At 41.5% G+C, this 22,734-nt stretch overlaps 1 protein-coding gene across 7 annotated transcripts in view; it reads left to right on the forward strand.

The window, feature by feature from the left end:
* Positions 1-22,734, forward strand: part of ARID1B (AT-rich interaction domain 1B) — a 329,115-nt gene that overhangs the window by 159,359 nt on the left and 147,022 nt on the right. The gene's annotated exons all lie outside the window — the stretch shown is intronic.

Raw genomic sequence — 22,734 nt, forward strand, 5'->3', positions numbered from 1 at the left:
CTTTGAACAGTAGTTTCTGTTAAAGAAATGGATTAAGAAATTAGTTTTTAAATGTGTATCTGTAGACACACCCAGATGCTAAGGCTGTGGAGGTGAGAAGGCATCTGCCTGATAGCTCTTGAGTTGTCACAGTTGGATTTGAATTAACACCATTACTGTATTAAGTTGTCTTGTATTTTATTCCTGTTTTGAAGAGTTTGCTTTCATTATTACTCCAACAAGTCTGGCTGTGTAGTCTTATGGTTTTGTTACCCCTTTAAAACAGGATTACGTTGGACTTACTGTCTTCATTTTCAGTAAGATGCTTTCTTACAAGCAACACAAGAAAGAGAAAATTTTCTTTTGCCATTTAATTTGACAAATCAAATTATAAAGCTGTTGCAGTCTCTTGATAAAACTGTAACTGGAATGGGGGTAGTGAAGTTAAAATAGTATTTTTTAACTGTTTATGTCTTCTTATACAATGTCTCTCAACTGGTGGAACTGATTAACCTATGCAATTTTTTTCATTTTAAGATGTTGTCTATGGCTTCAGTTTGTCTGAAAGATTTTCCCTCTGAAAAATGTATTTTGTGATAGAATGAAGTATTAGAAGTCATTCCAAAACTTAGATAATACTAATACTGGTATTTCACTGAAGGACCTGCTTCTCAGGCAGAGAAGAGAATGCATGGATCCTTCAGTGATCTCTGGAAGGTGTGACTGAGATACCCCCAGTATTTTGAGATATTTACCTTACCTGAAAAATAATGCTGAATGCAAATTTTGGGAAATACCATTATTTGGGCAGTCAGAGTAAATTCTGTTTTGCACTTAGTTGATTAGTGCATGTATTCCCAACAAACATTCTTCCTCTGGTAAGGCAAGTGTAAATTAGTCAATGTAACCAGATTTAGTAGTTGCTCATTCCTTTTCCTAAGGCAAATGTTAAGCTCGTTGTTTTATCTCAAATGCCAGAGCAACTTAACCTTTCAAACTGGCTCCCAAGACTGAAAGGCTGGCTTTTCAAAAGTATGAGGCTTCCTGGACATAGGCTCTGTGCAGTAAGGATTGAAGTTCTCACACACATCCCACCCCCAACTTCTTGGCTTGTGTTAAGGGCTGTTTAATAGCAGCACCAAAGTGTTGAGGTGACAGTTCCAGTATTCCCAGTTGTTGCTGTGGCTCAACTCGGTAACAGAACCAAGTTTTGGGTGCAGAAACTGTGCTGCACCTGAAACCCGCTGATTCCCACATAAGGTCTGCACAGAAACAGGTTCCCAGATGAAAAAAGATAACAGTATATATGTGTGTGTGTGTGTGTCTCTCTCTCTGTGTCAGTATCAGTATTTGAGTGGTTGGTTTATAAGGTATATTTGTGAGGGAAGAATATTTGACTGTTTTAGGACTTATGTTCATCTCCTTGAATTCTGGGACCAAATGTGCATGTTTAGAAGTCCTATCTTAAGGTGCTGTTTCAGATACACCTGTGAAGTCCAGTCCTACTTCTGTCACTTCCAAAGCAAGGGAACATGCTGAAAGTAAACAAAACGAGACAATTACACTGTAGTTATTTTTGCTGCAGGATGTTTCAAATGCCAGAAAAGTACACAGGTTCAAAATAAAGATTGGACAAAAAAGCTCAAATGTTACTGAGTGCAAAGATGAGTGACCTCTTCTTGAGCAAGTCTTGGATTACAAATCACCAAAAATTGGGAATATATATTAAATGGATGTATAGAGCCAAAGAAACCACATTTTTCAGCTTGGTGGGTGGCTGAAATGGTGAGTGAACCCATATGCAAGCACAGAAAGCCAGAAAAATTTCCTCAGCAGTATCTCAGATGAACAAAACAAACATGACCCTGTTTCAGGTTGCTCTGCCCAGGATTCTGGATTACTTGCTTGAGCTGGAAAGCGGACCTCTGTTAAATTTTCTCAGATTGTGCTTGCACTCCCTCTCTGCCTGGAACTCACAAGTAGAGATTTTCTTAGTGCTGAGTCACCACACCATCCGGGGATCACTGAAAGATCCATGCAGTCTCTTCTCTGCCTGAGGAGTAGGTCCTCCAGTGAAATGGCAGCATCAGCCTTGCATTCTGGATTACTCTCCCGGTACAGCCAGTATCCACCTACCCTCACTGTTACTTTTGCAGAGAAGCTGCTGATTGTCTTCGTTTCTATACAGTGTTGGACAAAAGGAAAGGAACGATCAGGGCCTTGTGATGGACTCCTTAATTAAGTACTTTTCAAGACAAGGCAATTTCCAGGACACAAGCTAAGTTTTCCCCGAGGCCACGTCAGAACTCCATTTGAGCCTCACATCATGTTCTCCTCTAAGTGCTTGGGCCTTCCTTTTACATCTCACATGTTTTGTGACCAAGACAAAAAGAAAAAAATAATCTATAAGAAGGATGCCCACAGCTTTCTGGATTTGTGACTAGGAACGCTTAGTGCCTTGTAATCTCGAAAAGAAAGAGAGTGTCACCAGTTGAATGATACTGTGAGAGTCAGGTAAGTAGAAGGCATGGGATGAGCCAGGGATGCTCCACCACAGCCTGGGCACTGCCAACAGATTTTCTCTCCCAGGTTTTTTTTTTTCAACATAATACCTAGAGGTAATTTTCAAGCATTTACCAAGCTTTGCACCCTGTTGGAGCCTGGCTGATTGCTGCTGGGGTTTCTGCTCTCCCATGTTCTTTGGAACTCTCCTTTAGGTAAGGGGATTTAGTGAGAAGTACAATTTGGAGTTCACATGGAGAGGCATTTATGGTTGGATGGAAAGGTTATTTACTCATAGCCATTCTGCCTCTAAGGTGTGTTATTCTCCTATATTTTCACAAACCATGCTGTTATCCCTCTCCCTGGAGTCCCTTAGAAAAAGAATTTTCAGGTTAGGAACTGGAGGGGAAGACCATAAGCTATTGATTTCATAGCTGTGTGGCAGGGTTTGTGGAGGAGGTCATGTTTGTCTCCATCCTCTGCAGATATTGCTGAGAAAATTAAATTCTTAGGCTTTCTGTGCTTGCATATGGTTTCACTCACAATGAGAATGTACACACATAGACAATATTTGCACAAGAACAGTTACCTCTAACTGTAAAATCCAGTTAAAAACAATTATTGGAAATGTTTATGCTTTAACATTTTCATAGAAAAGCCATGTTTATGAAAAATTGTGGGGAACCTAATGAAGGATATTTCATTCTGATGGAATAAATCAGCTTTGTTAAAGGTTTCTTGTTTCAGAAATTGGTCCCGTTGTACTATGGAGCATAGAGAGCTCTGTTTGTAAATCTCTTGACTGCATGGTCTAAGATGAGAACTTCAGTAGGTTCTTGAATCACTAAGCTGAAACTTATTTGGCTTCCCTGATATTATTTGGGTGTCTGGCTTTTATTATTTGCTCTTATTATTAAAACAATCACATTTTTCCATTCCCAGAAGATTCAACTTCCTCCAGTGGCCATGAATTCTCCCTTTTACCCACCATCTCCTTAAAAAGAGTTTTCTTTTCAGAGAAACTTAAGCAGTGTGTGTTGGATTTTCCTTGCATACAGTGCATTATTGTGATCAGCAAGTAAATTGTGTCCTGGGGGTGTTTCCCACCTTGAAGTTAACAGCAGTGATAGCACTTATTTCAAATTGGGGGAGTGGAAGGGAAGTACCCAGGAGTGTGGTTACAGTTCAGTGTTGGTCTCTTAAAGTGCCCAAGGTTGTATTTGCCTAACCTATTACTCTTTTTGGCTGATTATTCATTACCAAAGAGTTTTGAGATACACATTTCTGCATAGTTACGATTTTTTTTTTTTTTTTTTACCCATACCTTTATCAGATGTAGGCTTTCAAGGTTCTGTATGGTGAAACAAGTATACTGGCTTTTTCTTCTTCAAGAGTTGTTGTCCCATCTGTTAGTTACTAGTTTCTTCACTAGAAGCAGCACCATGCCTTTGAAAAGAGTTTTCTGATACGGATTGCATTTGGAGGACTGCATTAATGGGCTTAGTCTCCTGTTTCAATCTTGATTTATTAAATTGATGATATTGGGACTGACACTCAGCTAATGACAATTTCACTTACTGGTAAAGGGAAGGAAATAGAAAGCAGCACTCATCTAATCATGAGGGTGTTTGTCTGGCTTGGCTCCTTTCACATGTTCTGTATTTTCATAAGTTTTAAGAGGACTGGGCCAGTATGTCAAATATTTATGCATGTATACCTTATTTTTCCTTTCAAGTGTTAGTTCATCAGCATGGAAGATGAGAATAATTCCTATGAGGCAGTACAGGCTGTCTTAGAACTTTTTAAAAGCATTTTTCAGAGCTTTGTGATTGTGTGTGTGTTAAATATTGCTATTGGATTTTGGAAGATTTGGAAACAGATTTTAGTTACCAGCAAGGGAATTTTCTTGCTTTTCTACAGTTTTGGAAAGCTTATTTTCAAGGAATTGGGGTCACATTCTGTTTAACACAGTACTGAAAGGAATGCCATTTTTTTTTTTATGCTCTGTATCTCATAATAGCCTTGTTGGCAGTTCTAGAAGATCATACCTACATTGCAGTAATATTTTCATTTGGAAAGGTTGTAAGCCAATACAGTCTACATATTAGATGTTTGTTTTTTTCAAATATAAACAGACCATTTGCTTTCTGTACATGAGCTACAGTTGCTTGATTTTTCAGTTGTTACTGCCCACATAGTACAATACTGAAAAAAAGTGTCTTCTGCCTCATTTAAAGTCGCATCTGCTGATTACAAGTCATTATATCTGAACTTACCCGTATTAAAGTACTGATAAAGTGCAGGTGTTCTCTTCGAAAAGACGGTGACCATTCATTTGTGCTTTTTGCACTGCATCAGAGAAGCTTACTAGATTTTTTTTTTTTTCCTTTCATATCTTTCACTTCTTGGAGCTCCTTTCCTCCCTCCCCCCGACCCTTAACATAGACCATTATGTGAGATAGTCTTAAGAGAGCCTGCAGGACCATATAAAGTGACAGATCATCATTCCTACAGGGCTTCCCAAAGCTGTTAGGGGGAAAGCAAGTATAGTGGGTGAAATTCGTCACTGTGCCTTTAAGGGCTTGTCATCAAAGAGCAGCATTCTTAGCAAGTTAACTACCATGTGGAAATTTGAAGTGGATGAGATAATTTGGGTTTTTCGGTTTTCCAAACAATTTAGCAGGTCAAGGTAACCCTTAGGTTTCCTCTAAGGGTTTCAGCTTTGTTAAATAATTTAAGAACTACACGACTGTGGGTAGAAATTTTATCTTGCGTTGGCCACCCCGAACGCAGCGCCCTCCGCGCCCTTGCGTGCTGCGTTCCCGAGTGCAGCAAGGCTGGGACAGGATTCCTGGAAGAAAACCCTCAGTTGTCTCCTGCAATCTGTATGCCTGGGAGGCCCTGTAACAGCAAGGAGCTCCACTGCTTCTAACGCCACTGCAGCTGATTTTTCCCTGCATGAAGGGCCTAGGTCGAGCTAAAGAAATTACCTAAGGATTACAGCAGGGCATTGGGCTCGCTTGTTTTTGGCGAACGGCAGAAGCAGCGACTGCGGCTGCTGCTGCTGCCTTGCGTGGGGGGGAGGCAGAAGCCAACCCCCTCTTGGGAAGCCTGGCTGCCTCCTCCAGGGCGTTTTGCCTTGGGGGGGTTGCTTCAGGGTTTGCATCTTAGGGTGGGGGGAATGAGGACCTGAGGATGGAACAGGGACTGGATTTTTGTTTCTTGGATAATTTAAAAATAAAACAACAACAACAAAACTATTCAGCCTCCACATTCCACTGCTTGCAGGGGGGCATTTTTTAGCTCTTTTAAAAAGGAGGGGGAGGGATGCGAGAAAAGTGATCCAAATACCTACTGCAGGTTCACACACACCACAAGATGTATGAAAAGAATCCAAAGTTGTTTCCTAAAAGTTTCATGTTTGCTAAAGCTTTTTTCCTTGTTTTGAGCCCAAACACAGGACTTTTTACTGCTTCCGCTTGGTAAAACTGACTCCAGTTCTGGCAGAGGAACGAAACATTATTTTTGGCATTTCTCAAGCATCTTTTTTCCTTTCAGTCTAATACTGCTCTTTTCAGACACCTCTGTGCCTTGCTCAAACTTAGGGAAGAGTTCATTTCCAAGTTGTGGGAAAAACAGCTCTTTTACCAGGTAGAAATACTTTAATTACATTCAGTGAGATATATATGCACATGCAGTCCTTCTCCCCTTTAAAGCAAAGGTGATTTTTAAAAAATTCCTTTATGGGAAGACGTGCATTAGGTGTGATTAATATGGCCAAATGTTTTGTGTAAGTTCTGACACCTGTAAATGGTGGGCTTTGTTTTCTGTTGAAGTTGTTTACAGTATTTTTTCCATGGCAATAACTGAAACCAATCTAAGTATCAGATTCAGATTGAGCTTTGAGTATTTTTAATGCAATTGTTGTGTAGCTTCCATAGCATTAGATGCTGTCACCCAATAAATATATATTCCCTTCCTAGTCTCTCCATATTTAATGTTAATTATGGGAGTATTTGGTTGTAATCACTTTAGGATTGTTTTGTTGTTTCAGAGATACGATCAAAATTTTCAAACCTAGGTCAAATTTAGATACGTAATGGCCTAATTTTCAAAGATATGAAATTAATTGAAAATGTGAGTGCTTATTATTTCTGAAAATTAGGCCAATTATTTCAGTGACTAAATATGAACATGGGTACCTAATAGTAGGCAATCAAGTTAGAAAATTCTGTTAGCATGATCTTTTTATATCTTGGAATCAATTCCTTGCTTGGATACGGTGATCTCAAGTGCCAAACATCAGTGAAATTAATTTGTTATGGTGTGTGCACAGGAAAATGGACATTTTAAAAATAAACAGCTACAAGGGATTAAAGTTTTATCTGACACTTTTAGTATCAGAACAGAGAGCACGAATGCTTCTCATTCCGTACATCTTTGGGTATTACAGTCGATTAGTACCTTATTTACCGAATTTAGCAAAACTTCCCACGTGCATTGTATCTGCTCTTCTTTCTTCTTCCTCCTTCCCGCCCTTGTCAGCACAGCAGTAGTTCCCACCCTGTGTCCTTCTTTCCTCCTCCTCCCCCTCCTTAATCTCTACTTATTAGGAGGTTTTATTGGGGGCGGGTAGGAGAGGGGAAGCCGAATGTGCGCGCTGGTTTTTAACGTGGAGCATATGATCTTGCCTGGCCGTGTCCTTGTTGGCTCCAGGTTCGCTCCACAGGCTTAAAAGCTTTAATTAATTAATTTCCCTGACTTTTCACGATGCAGGTAGCACAGGCCTTAAAAAAAAAAAAAAAAAAAAAAAAAAAGTCAAGGCGAAACTGTTTCCAGGGCCCTTTCGGGAAAGTGAGGAGGTGGCGGTGGCTGAGGGGTGGGGGCCGTTTGCTTCCCCGCTTGGGCCCCTCGCTGGCTGCCCCCTTCGGCCCGGCCCGGCCCGGCCCGTCCGGCCGCCGGCGTCCGCCGCTCCCGCTCTCCTCCCCCGCCGCCTTGGCCTGTGTGTCAGCGCCCGAGTTAATCATTCATCGGCACTGGAATTTATCTATTTTTATTGGTTACCAGGGCCGGGTTTTCGAAAAGGGGCTGGGGAAATGTGAGGGAGGGAGGACAAACCCCTGCTCAGATGTGCTCATCCCCTGCAGAATGTTATCTCGTTGGAAATCTGCCGCGATTTAAATAATTGGAGCTGTTTAAATTAACCGTTCACCTTTGGAGGAGCCTGCCCCCCTCCGAGGGCGGTGGGGAAGCAGAAGGGGAAGACGTGAAAATCCACCCCGCAGGACCAAGAAGTGCGAGGATTTAAGTTACTCGGGGCTTTTTTTTTTTTTTTTTTTTCTTCCCTAACTTGGCAGGATTAAAAGGGATTTTTGGCAAACGATGTGAGGCACCCCTCGATAGTTCCGAGCTCTCGCGCTACAGCCGCGCCTCTTCAAAGGCTGAAGTAAAAACAAAAACAAAACAAAACCAAATAAAAAAATAAAATAAAAAAAAACCAACAGGGAAAGGAGAAGGATTGCGACACCGAAAGCTGCCGGGGAACAGCCAGCCCCAGCGGATTCCCGGCAAGCCCCGCGCCGCGGCTCGGCTCGGCTCGGCCCGGCCCGGCCCGGCCGGCTCCGGCCCGCCCCGCCCCTCCCCTCCCCCGGCGGCTCCGCTGCGGCGTCTCTTCTCCTCGCCTCTCCTCCCCCCGCCGTTCCCGCTTCCCCTCCCCCGCACGTAGGCGCTGGGGAGGTTAAAAAAAAAAAAAGAAAAAAAAAGAAGAAGAAAAAAAAAAGCCCTTCCAGCCTGACTAGAAAATCAGCCTTGTTTCCTCAGAAACCGCAGCTGCTGCGAGCAGAAAACACGTCAGGCTGGCCCTCCAACACGCACAGATGTGCCTTTGTAAATCCACATAAATGCTGAGGAGGATTGCGTGCTGAGGGCGAACACCCTCCCCTCAGAGAATCGGGCCGAGGCAAATGGCAGGCAGCTTCTCCTTGCCCAAGACTGCCCCTCTTCCCCCTCCGTTCTCGGCTTTTAGTGGCCCTTGTTTAGCTCCACAGAGTGGCCTGAAGAGCAGCGAAATCTGGAGGCGGCCTAAATACGGAAACTTGGAAACTCGTGGAGCGGAGGCAGCTCGGCACAGGCCAGCCTCGCCCCTGCCTGGGGACCGAGTGCCATTGGGAGGCCGGGGGTCTGCTTGGCCTCCGGGGTCTTTCCCCCTTTTTTTTAGGTTGTGTGTTAAAGGGACTGTTGTTGTTCAGAGAGGACTTGGGAGAGTGGGAGAAACACGGAGAGTTTCTGCTGACCTCGGAAAAAGCTTAAAATAAAACGTTGCATTAAAATTTACTGTGAGGCAGGGAGCGTTGTTTATCGTGCCCTTGCCGGCTGTAACTCCACCCTCAACTGCTTTTTCTGTTTCCATCTCCCTCTCTTCCCCCCGTCCTCTTTCCCCACACTCGCCCGCTCTCTCTTTTTAATATAACTTTCAGGCTGGATGAGTTGCAACTCGTTCTGCGTAATTAAAATGAGTGGATGATGGTTGAAAAGGGATGGAAAATAAGGCCGGGCGGGGGAGAAAGGGGGGGAGGAAAGCTGGGGGGGGGGGGGGGTTTGAGAGAAGAGGGCTGAGGAGGAGGAGTGTGGCGGGAGGCGGGATGGAGCCGGGCGGGCCGGAGCGCTGCTGCTGAAGCAGACAAAAACAGGTCTGGTCGCGCGCGGCGGCGGCGCGGGGGAGGGGCGCGCGGGCCGCCATTGGCGCGCGGCGCGGCGGGGCGCGGGCGCAGCTGCGGGAGCGGCGCGCGGGGCGGCCGTTGCTGCGCTCAGCGCCGCAGCCATTTGCTCCCCGGGCCCGGCCCGCTGCGGGCTGCGCGGTCCCGGCTGGGGGGGGGGGGGGGGGGAGGGTGGGAAGAGAGGCCGCTCGGGGCCTGGCGGGGACTTTTTTTTTTTTTTCTTTTTTTTTTTTTTTTTTTTTTTCTCCTCCAGTTCAGCCACGCACAAATGAGGCTTGGAAAGCGCACCACCACCACCCCTCCCCGCTCCCTTTAACCCAGCGTTGTTTACTTCCTTCTCTTAACAATGGTTCTACAGAATTGTTTTACATTATTTTAGTACTTCCTGCGTATCTGCCCGTGAGGGTTTGCTCGGAAAAATATTTCTTCCCTTTACCAAAATCCGGCATATCCTGGACAGTACGAGTTATATACGGAAAAAACTAACCTAGTTCTGTGCTTATTTTTATTTGACAATTTAGTTACAAGCTGGCCCAGCTGACTTTTTTCATTAATCCACTTTTCTAGGGTATGGTTTTAGGGGCAGAGCTACAGTTGTCCCTGTAGCTGCAGCAGCCGGTAATCTCTGATCTGCAACTCGGGTTGCTTTTCACTCAGCATGTAATTCTGTTTATGTTAATACAAGGCAGCTGAGTATGTGAGCAAGTAACTGCCAGGGTTATCTCCAATGCACAGGACCAGCAGCTTGCTGAAGGGAAGCAGGCAAGTGAGGAAGAGGATATACCAGCGGAGGCAACACAGACACCATGTACCTTTGTTGCTTTGATGTGGAAAGACTAGACCAGATTATTCATATAATGGCGTCCGAAAATACAAAAGTTGCGTGTTTAAAACTTAGTGTGTTATGCATCTAATGACACTTAAAACTTGGCCGGCGTTTTTCAAGCTTGTTTGTTTTTATGCTCTGTAGAAGTAAAGGATTTTATCACTTTGACAGTGATTTGGGAGACATTCAAGCAGTCCTTGCTTTCAGGAAGTCATTGCTTGCTAGCACGGAAACAAGTTTTCAAATGGAGCTCTACCAGCTATATATATTTTTTTTCTTTCCAGAAAACATAAACTAAAGCAAACAAACAAGCAAAAACCCACAAACCCCATGACTCTCCTTTTCTTACCACCTCCCCATGTGCTGTACTTCCCCCACCCCGCGTTAATGAGTAGGAGGGACAGTTGTGACAGGGCAGGTACTGATTAGTCGTTGGCAGTCTGCACAGATTAACACCTATTTTTAGGTTTTTGAACCTCTTGAGTAATACCAGTTAAATTGGAACAGGTTAATAAGTTGGGGTCCGCAGAGCCTCTTAACTTCGCTGTGAAATTTTTATTAAAGATACAGTCTCGCTTTGTCAAAACGATGAAAAAGATTTATATGCCAAACATTTACTGCATGTCCATGTTGGTGTGCTTGTGTATGCACGCAGAACATACATAGATCTGGAAAACAAAAATGGGAACTAATTACTTTTGTCAGGTTAACACAAAAACCAAAGAGGATCCTTTCAAAATAAATCTGCTGTGAAATAGGTTCTGGGAAAAAAAATCTCCATGTTTTTACTACAAGTGTGGCATTTAAGAAAAAAACTTAATATTTGTTTTTTTCCTGCATTTTCTCCTTGTCCCCCCCCATTATATCATTATACTGTTACACTGACACCCACTGGTAAAAGTTGATCTGAGACCATGATTGTAAATCGAGCCTTTTGATGAAAGGACAGCTATTACTCAGGAATAAAAAAATTAAGCAAGTCCTGAAGACAAGCTGCTTCTCCTTACCATAGATACAAAAAACAAAAAAACCCCAACCAAACAAAAAATATTGCCTTGTTTTCCAGTTTGTTTTGATTTTGGTTTTTTGTTTTGTTTTCGAGGAGTTAATGTGTGTATGTGCCAAAAAAAGAAAGGGCACAGCAGTGTTTTTCTCTAAAAACGTAACAACATAGAAATAACTGCATTAGAAAGGTTATTTCTAGGTATTTCTATGTTTGGGGACGGGCAACAGACTGACACGGAAGAGAGCAGGAGAATGTAATTAGTAGGTTAGTAACAGCTGTGTTTAATGCTGTTTCCCAGGTAAAACAGCTTGAAGAAAACCAGAAATAATGGTCATGCTAGAAATATATATGTGGGCACTGACCTGATTGTATCAAAGTAGAGATGAATGCCAGTGCTGTGCAAGTCTTATTTAGTCTGTTTACCATTTAATTCAAAGTTGTCAGTGGTCTTGAAAGCCACTTGTGTTGGAGAAACAAGGCTCATTTTATTGAAATCTACCATGGCACCAAAATCTGGTTTGCGAGAGCGCCTGCCTAGCACAAGAACAATACCACGCAATTACACTGTTTCAGGCTCTGAAATAGGCTTTCTTCCAAAACACCCTCCCCTTATATTATTAGACGTGTTCCTATTAATGAAATGATGGATTGAAAATCTTCCTGTGTTTATGTTGTTTGGGCAGCAGTAGCTTGGATTTCCCCCGTGGAGACTAAAATTGTATCCAGTGGAGATGCATGGGACAGCTGTTTGTAAACTCTTAGGAGACATAACAAACGAGCTGCAGCAAAACCTGTCTATGACTGGCTTCCTTATAAATGCAGTGATATATCCACTGTTTGAAGGGAGAAGAGGAACTCCAGTAAAGATAAATACAGGAACAAGATGGACTCCACAAAACATAAATATGTTGAGAAGACCCGCCAGGGTTGTGCAGTTCAGAAATAAAAATGCTAGCCTTTCACCTTGGAGATTGTAGTCAAAAGTCTTCCTCTACCTTCTGAGTAGAATGAGCTTAAAATGAGTACTCTCTGGGGTTGCCAGCTTATTGTTATAATTGGTGCAGATACTGTAATTGAGAAACAGGATGAGTGTTGGCGTTTAGTTCTTCGGGGGAAGTTGCAAGAAAAAATCTTCACTCGGGTACTTGCTGTATCCCCTTTTAGGCTAAGCTGTTCAATGTACATGTGCATGAAGAAAAAATCATTTCAAAGACAGTCATTGAAGTTGAGGATTTATGCAAGGTTTTCGTGTCTGAACATGCACTGCTGCGCTGAATATTACCTGATACGCACACTATAGTACAGAAATGTTAAGTTTAGAAAACTGCAGAAGGCTGTTAGTAATTGATTTGTTTTGTTGTTTTACTTTGAATAATAACAAAAGCATGAGTAAGGGGCTTGCTTTGAAACTGAGACAGGCTGGAAAAAAATGCTAGCTTGTATCCTGCAGTTACCTAGAGTCACCCTTGTAGACCCAGAATAAAATTCAGAACAGGCATAAAGCACAATGAAGAATTCAAAGTTGGCGAGGAGGTGATGTGTCTATAGCCTGCAATGTTTGTTCTCCTCTCTTTTTGCCCCAGTGTGGTTCTTGTTCTGTGTGCATGAAGAAACTGCAGCAAACAAATAAGAAAAGGGGCTGAGAACATTTATAGTTCATATTGCAGTATTCAAATAAAATATTATAAATTCTATAATGGGTTTTATTGTCATTGTTTATGGACTCTAGAATTTTTAATATACTAGCATGTAATTGAATTCTGAAGCCAAGATTCTGTGATTAATTAGGCTTTTATAAGTGATCCCCATTTCACTAAAAGTAACTTAAAGAAGAATTTGGACTTTTTTTTTTTTTAATGGGTGTAGCAAAAAAGTGAAATGCTGAAGTGGTATGTGAAACTGTACATTGTGCTCTTGCTTGGGTGAGGAAAAGCCCCAGTTTGTGTAAGTAGTTAAAGCATTTGAGAAACCTAATTGTTTGATTCCTATATGCAAAATCAAGCTCTGTGGATGTGAATCATGGAAAGTGTGCTTTTTTGGAGGACATGGTGTCAGGGCTTGCCTTCACTTTTCTCTGCTATAGCAGATAGAGAACTCAAAATAAAATGGAAAAAATTACAAATACTTTGACAGCTTATCTAGGCTTTTATTGCTGTGCACTTCAGTTAGGACTGACTACTAGGAATGTTTATATTTTTTGCCTACCCCATCCAGATTCAGGTGTATCAATTCAAATGGGCTGTACCCCATTCGGTGTAAAGCTGGATGAGATTTGAGAGCCCAATTTTGCTTCGGTTCTGAGGAAGTGTATAGGTATTCTGAGCTGCAAGAGTGTGTAGAAGTTATTGACAGGAGCATTGTTCTTTCCCAGCAAACTCTTAAATCCTGATACCAGAAGGGTCAAAAACTGGCCAGCTGTGACATCTGAATAATTTTTAAAGCAGTTAATCCAGTCAGAGTGTTTATCAATCTTTGTACCTCATGGGGAGGCGATAGGGATGCAGCCTAAAATATATCAAGAGAGAAGCTCAGGTAATTGACAAAAATTGTTTAGTTCAGCTGAGTCTTGTCCCACAGATTTACCTTTTTAAGTTAAGGTATGAAATACGGAGGATTACCCGGGGAGTTCCTCCTGCAAGGCTACTTGGCAGGTGTGTTGATATTTATTTGGTTGTGTAAACCATCCCTTCCAAACCCGTGCTCTGCATCTGATAATGCCCAGATGATGCCCAAGTGAATTACCCGGATGTTGTCACTATTAGCCACCCCCTGTATTTGGCACGATACTGAGAAGGGGACATAAAGAAGAGCTTTCTGTCTGGTTGGGGAAGTAGGGTTCTGAGAGCCTGTTACATCCCTGCTGGCAATTGTTCAGGCCATTTGCCCGTGTAATTTACAGTTGCATGGACCGCTGTGGTTCTGTTGTTGATCTTACATCACACTCAGATGGCAGCAACATCACTTTTGCTGAGTATGCAAATCAGACTTGAATTTAATATTTTTTAATTACCTTCAGAGAACTACACTTCAGCTTTCTTTTGTATAAAAGAGTAAGTTTTCCTTGCTCTTATTTTGTTTTGGTTTTGTTGCTCATCTTTCTGATTTGTTCAAATTATTGTTTTCCTGTTGAAAATTAAAAGGCTAATTTTTGTGTTACCTGTTTTTCTCAAAATTATGCTCTAGAGAGTCCCCATTCAGCAGTCCTATGAGGAAAGGTGGAGAGAGGGAGCACAGGTATAATAAAGAATCTGTTTCTTCTGACACAGAACTAGGTTGTGACTGATTAGAGCCATATACAGTCTAGAAAAGTTAATAAGAACATAAGATGTATGTAGGGTAGGTCTTCTGGTGATAAATTTTGGCCTGGTGTAATTTTTTTGCGTATTGGTGTTCTGTTCTCAAAATATACCACTTTTTTCAGATAAAGTAAAAGGAAAAATGAAACAGTCCTCATAGAGCTGAAAGTACTGTGGAGATAGTCTGAAGTTACAGAAAGGTGCTCAAAAAGGCGGTGTTCTTTTCCTGGTTTTTTTGTTTGTTTTTGGGGGGTTTGTTCGGGGTTTTTTGTTGTTTGGTTTGTTGTTTTTTTTTTTGAGATTCAGCTAGGTTGTGCAAGTTACCCATTCCATTAAAAGTAGGAATAAAGAATGCAATTTACAGTTTGAATTGGTTGTGAGACAGATTAAAGGTTTTGCAGTTAGAACCATGTTTCTGAAACAGCATGCTCCTGCATTGTGTGCTTCTTCACCTAAAAAACCCTCTTTTTAACCCACATACACAAAATGATGTTGTCTAAGGTGCAGGAAGGTTTTTCTCCTGAGCACAATAGAAATGCGTTGAATCTTTTGAAAACAGTTTCGGTTCTTCAGACACCTTTTCTTTTTCAGCATAGATAATTAACGCCTTCTTCACAGTGCTTGGTGCCCTTGATACATCTGTTACCTTTGACAGATCCTTTCTGTTTGCCACCTCTTCCTAGCATACTTCCAGTATTTTCAGCACAAAATAGCTTAGTATCTTTGATGTTGGTTGTATACGAGGCTCAATTAAATAAGAAAGCTGCTGACAGAATGGTGTAGAGTTGAAACTCAGAGTTTTGTTTCTGTAAAGATTTTGTCCTTGGTCACTTACCTTCAGTTTTTGCTGGAAATTGTTTGACTTCTTTTATGCATGATTGTTAAGGCATGCAGTTTTAGCTAGGTCTGTGTTTGTTTTCACCTTTACAGTTGGTATGTGCAGTAATTAGGTAGAGAGGCAGGAAAAGGGAGCAGGCAGTACTCTGCAGTTCCAGCCTTGAACAGCAACAAGCCTCTCCTCTGGGGAGGCTGGCTTTAAAACATGCTTTTCTGGAACTTTCTGTAATATTTAAAAGCATCTTGTCATTGCATCTGTTCAGTACTACCCCCTAGTTGCTGGTGGATGGCATCCTGTAGCTATGCTAAGCAACCTGACTTGTCTGAAGGGGACTATTTAGGGGGCATTCAGGTGGCCCCTGAGCTGTGGCAGTGGGAACCTCCAGCTCTCTGTGAGCAGAGGACAGTGTGATGCTTTAACCATTCTTGGTACTTTCCGTAGCCAAGACCCTCCATAGCCTGACAATGTGATTGGGCACAAAGACAGCTGCTGTAGAGACCCTTTGCAGTTGACTTTGGTAGATGAGGTTTTATGATTCCAAGTACTGGAGGTGCAGTATGTGAATGAAATCATGGTCTCTGCACATGAGAGTGAGAAATACAAATGCATTAGAAAAAGGGCAGATGCAATACCAAAGTAAAAGGCTTACCAGTGGCAGGAGTTGTTACTGCTTATGTCACATGGTGTAATGACTGCTTTTCAGGATTTCCCATATGTTAGAAAGCATGAGAATGAAAGGTTGGAATTTTGTAGTTATCACTCTTTTCTTAAGGGAAATTAGATAGCAACTGCTCTGAGATTTTGGTTTAAGTACAATAATAATTTTGATCTCTGCATTGTCAAATAACAAAAGATAATTTTCAGTGTAGTTACTCTGTTTTGTGTAGCATTGTGGTGTGAAAGAACTTTGTGTGTGTGTATATATATATATATGAAAATGAGTATGGCAGAAAATTTGAAGAATTTGAACTACGTCTATGTTTACAGAGGGAAAACACATGTATGTGTGTCCATATGTCTTAACCTCTTTCATCTCCTAATGAGAAGAGCAGATGAGCATGTTACTGTCGTAAATTCACTGCTGATCACCTGTTTATGTGGTATGGACGGAGGAATAAGTTACTGCAGAATATAAGGAATTGGGCTGTGCTCACAGATCAGCCTTGTAGGTTTCCCTGCAGTGAGTGTGTGCTGAGCAGAGGTGTACAGAACCTCAGATGTCAGTGTATCTGGGATTTATAATGGTTGTTTCCTAGTGCTGACCTGAATAATGTTTGTCCATTTCTGTCTTTTTGAGGTTACAGGCACTGCCCCATTGTCTCGTAGCACACAGCAGCTTTCCTTCTGTGTTGCTTCTAACATGTAATTCTCTTGTAAGTATTATATCTCACAAGGCTGAATAGTTATTGGTTTCAGTTAGCTGGCATCTGGAGTCTAGTTCTTTTGCTTCTTAGGGATTGGCCTTGTTCCTAGGATTTTGCAAAATATTTGCAGTGGGAGACTGCAAACCATCAGGTCACTCAACAACACGTGGGAAAAAGTGTGTTGGGCAGGGTGTTGAAGGTGTGAATGATTTGTTGTCATTGTTGCTGTAAATCAACTTCCCCCAAAATATTGGCATTTAAGAAAAAGCTTAAAAAATACCAGTAGGACAGATCCGTTCCACTAAACAGCTTTTAAGAACACGAGGCATCATTGTGTTTTATCTCAGACTGGCTGACCAAGTACAAAGCTGCTTCAGCGAGCTGCGTCCTTGAGCCACTGTGTTTTCTGTACATGCTAATAAGGAGAATGAGGAGAATTAATAAGCAATTCCAGCTGCAATGTGCTTTCTTGAAACATCTTTTCAAAGCTTTTTAACACAAAGTAGCACACAAAGTTATTCTGACAATTGAAGAGAGATCACGTTTTTTACTAAATTTGTATTTCTGGAGCTAAAATTCGTGGCTGCAAAAATTAGAACACTGATCTTTATTATTGCTAGACCTGGTGAGCTAAGAGTTCCACAAAGAACAAGCAAAATAAATTAAAGGGAAAATCTAAGAAAAAATGAATGTCAGATAACTGAATAATTGCCCTGAACTGGGTCACGTTGTATCCAGTTTTTACACAGGTCAGACTGAGGTGGTGGCATTTACTTAACCAAAAGGCCTTGAGTAAGTAGTCTCAATGGACTTCGTATAGAAAGTCAGGAAGTCTCGGCTGATTTATCCTTAATTCATGAGATTTATACTGTGCGAATCTCATGCCTTTATTTCAGGCATAGATTCAGGGTCATAACAAAGGTGTGTCTTCAGTGTATTTGCTCAGGGATTGCCCAGGGAACATGCCCAGTTCTCCCTCCTACAGATCTGAAACCTACCCTGAAGTTACATGCATGATTGCTATTAAAAATAAACAAAACTGGTGGCAGGTAGCACAAAAAAAGGGAAGGAAGGCTTGTCACAGTTACCAAAGTTTATTCCTACAGTTCTACATGCATTAACAGCTTTGTGTGCTCTCATTAAGTCCTTGAAAAAATGACAGAAACTACTGTGGGTCAGGTAGGATTGTCCCTGCTCCAATGAGAAGGACAACCATCTTCTACAACTGCTGAATCTTAAATTAAAAACAAGGCAAAGAGAAAAGATGCTACAGGTAGCGAGGCTGGATTTTGTAAAGATACAAACAACTGTAGCCATACTCATCTTTGAAATAAACTTTCTAAGGACTTCGAAAAATGAAAACTAAATGAAGTTCTTGTCACCTTCATTTAAAAGATGAGTTCAGAACTGGTAGTGTGTGGGTGGTTAGGCTGGTAGGGAAACCTTAAAGACTGAGAATCTGCTCTAGAAAAGGATTGTGGGGATTTATCTGCACCCAGGCACTACAGCATGCTCCCTGGCTCAGGCTATCCTGGCTATTTCCAATAGACATCAGCAAGATCGTGTAGAAATAATAGTCCAAGTCACCTTTGCTTTGTTTTGTGCCTGGACTAATGAGTCCCATTTGTAAGTTGTTGGGACTACAGAGCCTCCCCCCACCTGCCATGAAGTCCCTGTAGGTCAGAGGACAAATGTGGGTACAGAAGCAAGCAGTTTGGTTGTGAACTGGGCAGTGTGTGCAAGAAGTGCACCCCAAAATCAAGAAAATTATTTGAGAGTACTTCAGGAGAGAGCACCTGTGTATCCTCATTTTTTTCAGATTTTGTTATCAAGGGAGTTCTTTCTCATCTGATTGATCTTTACCAAACATGGAAAATAAAAGTATTACAAAATACAAGCATTAACATAAACATTTATTTTGTTTTGAACATATTTTAAAAGTGCCAGAGGCATGCCTTTTTTGTAAGCAGGCAGTTGGCAGAAAGCCCTCTAGGTATCAGAGAAGCCCTGTGCTATAATTTTCCTACAATAATAATGTCAAACAAATGACAGTAGAAAGCCTATAAAATTTGCAGCCAGCTGGGCAGATTCTTGTGTGTGACCCACAGAAACTGTAAGTGCCTGTGCAGAATATTTTGTCTTGATCAGAGCTGCTCCAGTCTACTGCATTCCTTGCCAGAGTATCTGTAACCCCCTCACCTGCCAGCTGCAAATAGCAGCTCCATTAGATGAGCTCTGAGGAGCTCCGACCCACGTCTGAGAGCAGCAGAAAGTGTGTGTTTTATTGGGAGTTTTTGCCTGGGTATTTAAATGTAGATCGATGATCCTTTTCAGTATTAGTGTTAACAGGTTATTATATGGGAGTTGGCACACACCAGAAATTATTATTGGTGCTTATATTCAGATTCCCCCCCAAAAAAGACAAAGAGTTCTGTGACCCATGTCTTTTGATATTTAGTTACTTTGTCCTTGCATACTTGCTACCTCACATTCTGTTGTTTGCGTAACAGTCTGGGTATTAAGTGGAGCTGTAATTTCTCCTGTTAACGATGGGTGTTCTACTTCCCATGGCTCTTGCTCAGTTCCAGCTAATCCTATCTCAAACAAATTCTTGATGAGACAAGAAGGAGCTGGACTGAGCTGAGGTCAGAATCAGTGCTGAGTATGGCTTTGGAGAAAACCAAATTAAATTAATTCCTTGTGTCATCTGATCACTAGGTTGTACCAACTCTGTTCCGAAAAGGTATTCGGCATTGCTCCTCAAGGTTTTGATCTATGTTTTCCCTTTTCTCTGTGACAGAGAGGCAGAAATTACTCGGTGCATTATTTACTATAAGTCTCTTGGTTGTGACACGGTATTGTTTGTCGAATTGGAGCTGTACAAATGCTTCATTGAAAAGCAAAACAAAAATACTGAGTAAGCATCATCTCTTCAGGCAAAAAGAGACTTAGGGCTACTGCCCATCTTCCTTCAGGGTACTCCACACGTTTCTTGTGAGGGATCCTCCAGGCTGACATAAGCACATTTATTAGTTCTTCCATCTTGTAAAATTAGAAAGACTATGAAATACTACCTCAGTCTACTAATAAATCATAGAATGCTACATAAGCAGTAGTGCTCTTGGCCACAGCTGCCCATTTTAGAGACTCTGCAGGTTTTTTAGGGAGATGGGGAGTTTGCCTCCCCAAAGGTGCTGAGGTGCTGAGGAGGACTTCTGGGGTTCCTTGGTACCGTCGTGGCCAGTCCTGGGAGGGGAATTGCCCAGACAGGACAGGCATGCTCCAGCTGTGGGGTACTCTTGCTTGAACCAGTAATAGTGTCTCGTGTAATGGATCAGCAGTGTATGATTAATAGACACACTCTCTAGAATACTACCCCATCATTTACCCCTCACCACTTCCAATAGCTTTCCAGTCCAGAATTGCAGGATACTGTAGTGTGGCTTGGGTTTGTTTGCTAGAAGCAAAAAGGCTGTTAGATTCTTTAGATCAACTGGAAAAAAAAATCACCAATGAACAGTGATTAAAAATTGCTTTTACACAGAAATAACATATGGGGCGAACAGGCTCATTCAACTATAACGCTGTGCTGTGAGGAGTGGAAAGTGGATGGAATCAAGGATTCAGAGAAGTGCCTCAGGCGAAGTTACTGTAGCTGATATGGATAAAAATATAGACATGAAATTAACAGTGCTTTGTTTAAAAACCAAGTATGCTTTTTTTAATAATGCAGTGAATTTTTCACTATAAAAGAAAAATACACCCCCTGCCCAAGTTAATATATTTACATATGTACAGTTAGAACAGACAACTAAAAAAAGGAAATGTTTAACTGCCACAAATAAGTATATAATGAGAAGTTCTTAATTAATGTCTGATTATCTTGAAGCAATAAGGAATCTCTGTTTGTTTTTTTTTATTACTGTAGTTGAAGTTATATACTTTAAAGATGATTATGATAAAGATGGCCCTTGCTTGATTCTTAAATAAATTTCCTCTTCTCCCAGGGTAGTGTGGGTGCTGATTGAAGTACACTTTCGTTCCCACTAGAGGGGGGTCCTCTCAGCCTAGGTTGTACATTTTGGCTTTTTTATCTTCTGAAATTTAGCATGAGAAAACCTTCATGTTATCCCACATCTTCTTTCAGTACTGTATTGTGTATCTTACAGTGTCAACTGTTACTTGTCTCTTAGTGATCCTCACTGCCTTTTATATGAAGAGGTGAAAGCCAAAATGAATGGACTACCACACTGGTGGTTACACTACACTGGTAAAGACAGTAGTAACAAAGAATGCAGAGGATGCATTATTGCATCATCTGCAAGGTGAGGACAAGTATTTATTGCAGAAGTCAGGTGATCACTCTTGGAAAGACAAAAGTTGGCATTATCAGGCCTGTTCAATAATTTTTTTTTAATGAGAGTTATTATCTACAGCAATAGCTGTGCTCTGAACCATTTTCTTATCTCTCCAAACCTTACATTTCTAAGCATTAAAAAAAAGTGTCTATATGTAAAAGAGACTAAGAGTATGTTACGTGAATTTAAACTTCTGCTCTACTCTTTGATGTCATGTCTTGCTCATCTCAGTTTCTTGGTGAAAGGAAGGAGGACTGACTTTTATAAATGTGCTGGTCATCTGCCATGTTGACTCATGTTTTGAAACTTATGTCAGTCGTGAGCATTCTCTTGGCTTTGAGTACTTTGGCACAACCCATGTATTCACAGTGCCAGCAAAGCTCCCCACGTGGTGAGGTGGCCTATGCAGATGAGTTGGAGTGCAAAGATGCTCTGCTTGATCTGTGCTGGGTCAGTGCAGGGTTTTGGGGCTGTCTGTCCTGTGCTTCTGCAGGGAACCTCAGAAGCTGTGTTGAGGGATGGGCAGGCAGTGCTGGGCAGGCTTGGTGGGGTGTCAGTCCAGCTGGGATCACTTGGGAAAGAGAGGAGGAGGAAGGGTCTGCAGGGTAGGGGAGGTAGGGTGGGCTTGGGCTGGCAGGGAGTCAGCAGTCCTGCTTGATTCGAGGGGGGAGTCAGAGAAGGTACCCAGTGATACAGAGAAGACTCCATTTTTCCCAATGAAACTCCACTTCAGAACAGTAATAAGATGGGCCTGGTCTGGTGGTAGCATCTAATGTATGAGACTGGATAGAGAAAACTGAGTGAGCTTGGAACAAAATTGTTCAAGTTTTGGGGTCTGTGTAGTTACAGTTAGCTTACTGAAAATGAGCATTACAGTTCAGATGAGTGCCACATTAACCCTTATGCCAGATTGTTTCTGATACGGGAATGAGTTTTTTCGGAAGCCACTTGAGCATCTTGAGTAGGGCACTGTATTGAGACAGGCAGTCACACTGTTATTTCCAATCCAATGGTTGATTATTCTCTTTATGGCCCTGGGCAAGTCACTTAACCCTCTGTCTGTTTCTTCATCTGTAAAATATATTATGGATATTTATCAGTCTCACCAGGACTGATTGTTTAATATTTATAAAGTGCCTAAAGGAGTAGAAGCTTAATATAAGTAGCTAATACATATAATTTTAGATTGATTTTATTTACTTGGATTTTCTTTTCTACCTCCTATTGAATGAGGTGCTATTTTGTAGCCTCTCACTGCCATGCCTAGTAAGATGGACAGGTCACAACTGGGTAACCTCGGGTTAATTTTCTTCTTTTATTCCTAGTTCCTTCCTATAAATGCTTTATCTCCTTCCCCCCCTTTTTTTCCCTCCCTTTTTTAATTTAGAGATTAAGAGATACCATATGTTGCTAGATCATGACATAAATATATTTAAGTGCTGCCATCATTGTAAGTTTATCAGCCTTTCCATTATAAACCTTCTTGTTCAGAGGTTTATAACTGGCATTATAACATGCTTCAGGCTGAAACTTGACATTCATTTTTTCCCTCTTGACTTGCTTTAAATCCTTCACTCTTCTTAAGTTAAACTGGAGATTAGATACATTAGTTATAGTTATACTAGTTGTATAAATTATAACGCAGTAGTAGGCATTTTAAATAGGATGTAAATCAGAAAAATAGAGAATTTCCTAGTTGTTAAACTGTGAGCCTGGAAGTAGAAATCTGGGATTCTTTTCCTGAGTGTGTCCCTGGATTGGCACATGACTACTGAGAAATTATTTAACCTCTTTCTGCCTCACTTGTCTGTCTGTATATTGGAATGATGACATTTCCTACTTCACTTGT

The sequence above is a fragment of the Heliangelus exortis genome, chromosome 3 (assembly GCF_036169615.1).
Source record: "Heliangelus exortis chromosome 3, bHelExo1.hap1, whole genome shotgun sequence".
Classification (NCBI taxonomy): Eukaryota; Metazoa; Chordata; class Aves; order Apodiformes; family Trochilidae; genus Heliangelus; species Heliangelus exortis.